The 6,514-nt window shown below is 36.8% G+C and overlaps 1 protein-coding gene across 1 annotated transcript in view; it reads right to left on the bottom strand.

Annotated features, from left to right (window-relative positions):
• Positions 1–6,514, bottom strand: part of LOC308645891 (uncharacterized protein) — a 400,184-nt gene that overhangs the window by 87,809 nt on the left and 305,861 nt on the right. The window lies entirely within an intron of this gene.

Raw genomic sequence — 6,514 nt, forward strand, 5'->3', positions numbered from 1 at the left:
TAATTGAGTGTCCCTAAGTTCAATCACCGGTACTTTCCCCCCAAAAAAGAAAATACAAACAGTATAGTATGCCTCATTTAGTCTGAAGGCCTTAATACAAAATCCTTTGACTTACAAGATTTAAAATACTGTGAAGGACTGTATTATCTGATAAGTAAACTGAGGTCAGTGGTTCACAATCAGAAAACATTGTGGGCTCCTTATCTTCTATGAGTTTCATTATTCTTTGACCGTCTCACTTCTGTCCTTCATGGATTTAACTTTGTCCTTTAAAAATCATGTAATATAAAACAAATATCCTTATATTTGCTGGGCTTCAAATTTTGATAAATCAACTTGATTGAATGTATATCATTAATGGTATCACTGACAACAAATTTGACATTAGAACACAAATCACCTCTCAATTATTTTTTTTAAAAAAAGTAATTGATAATAAATGTCTTCAAAGAGTTTAACTTCAGGGCTGGGGCTATAGCTTAATGGTAGAGCCATTGCCTCACACTTGTGAGGCACTGGATTCGATCCTCAGCATCACATAAAAATAAAGAAGAAAGAAAGAAAGATAGATAGATATTGTGTCCTTCTACATTTTAAAAAAGTTTAACTTTGTACCGATTTGTCTGTAAAAATTTCAAACAGTATCAGTAAAAAAAAAAAAATAAAGGTATATAAAGTAGACCTCCACCCTTTTTCTTTTTCTTGATTCTTTACTCCATCCAGCTTGCTAGTGTTGCTTCATTATTTTTCTGATTGTAATCTTTCACATTCATAGAGTAGGAACCAAGGAAAGATCCAAAGCTCACAATTGAGTCCCCACCTTCTTAATTCTACTTAATAGACTTTCACATCAATCTCTCTTGATGCATGAATTGCAATCCCCTTCCTTCAGCTACATGAAGAAAACTTGGGTTCATTACATTGTCAGATCTAAGGTTTAAATGGGAAAATGCAAAAGATAAGAGAACAGGAAGGAAAGAAATCACAACAGGCTGAATCATCATCTGCAAAATGGGGGTAATAATTACCTACCTCCTATGGTTGTTGTAAGAGAGTTTTTAAAAATAATATCCTAAATAAAGTACCTAGTGATTCTTAGTATCGGTAATTAATATATTCTCCTATGTATATTGCAATAATTTGATCTCAGGCTTATCAGCATCTGCAGTTGAAGATATTGCTGGTATTTTCTTATATCAAAAATACTTAGAATACTTCTTGGCACTTAAAATATGATCCATGAATGTTAACCATTCTTATTGTCAATAATATTCACCACATATATTAAAATATAAATATCTGATGATCTTGGCATCAGAACTAACATTTCATAGAAACCTTAATTCCTGCCTATGGTATTTTTGTTCTTGGTGTCTCTGCAGGATTCAATTCTCCTGCATACCTGTGCCCCAGACACAGCTACTCTCATGAATTTGGTGAGCATAATTTCCTTTCAGTGGCCCATGTCATTGTTGATTTATGTATCCTTTATAAATTTTCCTAAGAATCTTTGGAACTCACCTAAAGGTCATCTATGTACTTTGTGACAAAATGCATAGTGTTTCGAAGATGTGCTACTTTACACCAACAAGTGGTTGTAAGACTATGTGAAGCACATACATCTTCTTGAATGTCTTCATCTGATGTACTGAAGGATGGACATCATTTAATTTTATATCTATTATTATGAGAATTCTTTCAAAATTCTTGGGCCTCTCTCCATTTCACACAAGTGAAAATTTCTCTATAGTATGTTGATAGGGTTATTGTTTGACTTCAACAATCATGCATGTTCCATATTATTACTATGAATCCACCTACATTTGTGTTCCAATAAGAAAATAGGTTATTAAATTTGCATCTTCTTAGTATTAAAATATACCATCAAAATGTCCCTGCAGTCTGTATAGTAATATTATCTCCTTGATATCTCCCAATGAAATTTTATCTTGTATAGGAATAACATTTTCTGTTTTCTCCAGGAGAAGATGGTACCCTGGGATGGAAGTCAGGAAATCAACACTGTTAGTCTCTCATCATTGTCCTGCTGCTGTCTGAAGAATGTGTGTAAATCTCTCCCTTTCTGTGTACTCATACTGCTTAAATGGAAATAGGGAGAACAACACCCATCTCTGCAACATGTGTGGAACCTAATGGATGCCTGGAATTCAATAAACACTTGGCCCTTGTGTTTCTATTAATAAATTAAGAATCCCAACATTATAGAAGTGTTGATGTCATTGATGAATGCAACTGTGAAATGCCAGCTTGGAAGGCTGTAAAACTGAAATGTGTCTCACTCCAAACAGCAAAGCAACCCTGCCCCTTCAGCTTCACTCTCTTTTCCCAGTTTCCTACTCATGAAAATTTCTGCCATAGTCATTTTAAAATTTGGATGAGGTAGATCATATTCCATTAAAAGAAAGAATCCATGTGTCCATTACATGGATACAGCAAGATGTTATTTTTAATTTTCTTTACTTTTATGAGACCTTCCTGAAAAGTATAAAAGTACAGACAGGAGAGCCCCATATGTGTAAAAAAAATAACTTTAGATATTTTGTGAATTAAGGATTGGACAATTCAATGGCTAACAGATTTCTGATGCCTCCTCTGTACCAGGCAATGCATAGCCCTGAGTAATCAGAATTGAGACTTTTTTCCTCCAGATACACAACATATACGTGTAGAGGGACAAAAATAAAATGACCCATCATGAAACTGAAAAATGACAACTTCAGGTCAAAGGATAAGTTAGTTGAATGGTATGAAAGTATCATTATAAATAAGAATAACTACAATTTGTCATTATAAATAATGATGTATAAATTTCATTTTTCCCTTTTTTATACATTCCTCATGAATTAATTTTATAAAAAGCACCTATTTTCTGTTCAATCAATACTCAACATAGTTGCATCAACTAAAATTCTATCAGATGACAATGCTTTGTCTCAGGACACAACTTACCTATGTCACAAGAGTAAGGAGGGATGATTTTAAAACGACAAACAACCCTGAAGGAGAATGTGGTCAGCTATTTGGAAACTCTGTAAGAGGGGGCAAGAGAGCAATCTGTGCTGAAGTACTGTGTTCCTGCACCTGCTGTAATCATTTCATGGGAGCCTAGCTATTCTTTCTATAATGGATGCCAGCCACTGCTCTTCCCTGAGATCCACCAGAAACTCCCAAAAGGAAGAGGACAGTGAGCAAGAGGTCTCCTCTTAGAGTGACAGGAAGTGAAATGAATGAATGATGGGATTGCCAAGGGGACACCCTGCTAGGATTCTCCCAGTTTTAAAGCCCATGTCTGTAATCAAGCAGCCCATTTCACAGATTCATTCCTTTCTACCTAACAAATGAATACATTTTATATAAATGTAATACAATCTTTCATTTTCTGTAAAAAATAACTGTAAAGTGGACAAGTGAAAGGATGCCCTGTAATGAAACATGCCACAAGAGCACAATCTCAGTGCCCACCCTGGCTAGTGCCATCCGTTTTCATTTGTCACTACCACAGTTATTTTGGAGTGTTGTGGGTTTTCTAGAATAGTGGGTGAGAATTCTATGGGAAGTAGAACCAGTGTGGGTGCAAAGCAAGTTTTGAATAAGATTTCTGATCCCCACACCGTAACTATAAATGCAATCCTTCACAGTCCCCACAGCTGAAACTTGGCATATTACTGTCCTCCCATCTGCTACCAAACTGTCATTTCTGTAATCGTAATGAGGGGTTCATAGTTCCAAGGTCTGTCCTTCTTCCAGGGGCTCTCTCTCCACTTACTGGGCCATGCTGCTTCTCTTCTGGGTAGTGACCAAAAAGTGCTGATCTGAAAATCCTTCCATTCTGCTGCCCAGGGAAAGTCAGGGCTCTGTCCTTGGGATTTCCATGGACACAGTGTGCTGCAGGAGCTTCCTGGTGCAGGCAGTCATACGAGGAGAAAGAATCATGGAGCTCCCTGAACCAGAACCATCAAATCCACGGGCTGCAGGCTCAGGCTATTTATTGACTCCTGTTTGACCTTGGAAGCTCAATATACAGAGCTCATCATTAGCCAAATTGGTCCATGGCCTCCCAATCTCTAAGGACTGCCTAACATTCACAGAGAAGGAAGAAGTGAAAATGAATATCCACAGACGTTTTGGAGCCTCCCTTTACTTAGGAGATACTTGTAGGTCATACAATGTTCATGTCTATTTAAAAAAAAATTATCTGCTTTTCTACGTTCATTTTTTATTTAGGTAAAACATACAGAACAACACACCTACCAGTTTAACCATATCCAGTGCATGCTGTGATGACATTAACTACCTTCACATTATTGTGCACAGAGCACATAATTAGCCAACCTAATCCATGTTATCACAAACTCTAATGACTTCACAATATGAATGGAGGAAGAGGAAAAGAAAACACAGATGTTTTTCACTCATCCTCTACTGAAGAGGAAACGTGTGCATAATTTCTGACTTTCATTTCTTTTGATATTCATTTGATTTTTATTTCTATTTTTCTTGCAAAATATATATATATATATATATATATATATATATATATATATATATATAATTGTCAAGTACATAGTTCAGTAGCATTAACTACGTTCATGTGGTCCTACAACCACCACCACCATCCATCTCCAGGATAATTTCCCAGACTGAAACTTTATATTCATTTAAAAGCCCCTCATTCCTCCAAACCCACAACAAATGCCTTTTACCCTGAGATGTGCTGGTTTACATCAATATGTAGATTTAACTCTGTCTTTAAAGTACATTTCTCTATACTAAATGCTTCAACTGATGCACAGTATCTAAATTGATGGAGGGACATGATATAAATTTTCAGTGTAGTATTACAACAATCCTTTAGAACTTCTATTGTCTCTCTCCATATCACACAAATGAAATTTCCATTTATATGTAAGTGGAGGATATTTATTTGACTTCCAATAATTGATGCATAGTTAATTTTACTACTAAGAATATATTTGTTGTCCACATTTACAAAAACAGCTTTATCAAATCTCTGCAGTCTTTAGTAATCATCCTTCCATGATAAATCACCAAGAAATTTCATCTTGAGCAATATTTCTATTTGGCTCCTGAAGACATAGCCCTTTGGGAAGTGAACATTTTACTCTCATATCATTGACCCACTGGAAGTGTTAAATCTCCCCACCACTCTGTGCTCATATGTTTAATGAAAATGGGGAGAGCACTGCCCATCTCTATACCAGGCATGGCACCCAATGTAAGTCTGTAACTTGATAAATATTGGATCATTTTGGTATTTTCAAATAAAGAATCCCCAAAAGCACTGGAGTTTAGAGTTATGTGAATTCTAAAATGCGCCTTAGTCCTATTCATGAATACACATTTATCTTTGTGCCACATTTTCATTATATGCCCATAAATATCTCTGCCATGATCTTTGAACAAATAAATTTTAAGGGCTATGAAGCAGAAATATAGAGCCCAGGTGTCCAGTTTAACTTACTTTAGTTCTATGGAAAAGGGATGGAAATGCAAATTCAAGGCACCAAGTTTTTTGAAGACGCAGTGATTATGGTCGATGCCATGTGAAAAAATAGTGCTTCTGACGTCTCCATTATCCCCTTCAGCATTGACTCAGTTCCATTGCATTTCTCCTGGTTCATGATCAAGGACTGCAGATCTGTAGTCCCTCCCCTGCCAAGTTCCAACGTCAGCTCAGGCAATGTCCACAATTGATATGAGTGCAAATTGAGACAGGATCTTCCTCATGGGAGAAGAAATAGGTATAAAGTCCACAGAATTAGAACCATCCAACTGAAATTCGGAGACACAGGATGATTATTTACTGATACATAACTGCATGCTCAATGAACAGAGTTCAAAACTATGCAAATTGGAACAAGCCAGTCTAATTGTTAAGGAATCCCTAATATTAATAGAGAAAGAAAAAGAAAAATGAACATCCACAAAAGGTTTTGGAGTTTTTCTCTACTTGGGATCACACTGGTGCCTAATAGTCACTGGTTTTCTTCCTTTTAAAAAAAAATTAAGATCCATTATGTTCACATTTGCAATTGTGGCAAAATATACACATGAAAATTACAATTTTGACCATTCACAGTGACATCAATTACACTCATATTATTGTAAAAATATCACCATGCAATGTCACCAGAACTCTTTTTAAAATCAGGAGAGGCAGGCAGAGACCAAAGGAGGCAGATTTAAAAAGGCCACAGAAGAGGCTTTATTTGAGACTCACTCCCGGGGGGGACTTGATTAGACCCACAGAGGGGACAGGAGAAGGATCTGAGGAGAAACCACGTGAAAGCTCGACTGGACTGGACTTTTATGGGGCTTACAGCAGGAAGGGAAGGGATTGGGACAGGAAAAGGTGTTTTTAGGGTCCCTTGTCCCACTGGAGTTGGTCAGGGGAGTTGGCTGAACTCCAGGATTGTCCAGGGGGTCCTGCTGATTGACAGGCATTAGTCCGGAGATCCCACTGATTGACGGG

This window comes from Spermophilus citellus, assembly GCF_964194105.1.
Source record: "Spermophilus citellus genome assembly, chromosome: 3".
Classification (NCBI taxonomy): domain Eukaryota; kingdom Metazoa; phylum Chordata; class Mammalia; order Rodentia; family Sciuridae; genus Spermophilus; species Spermophilus citellus.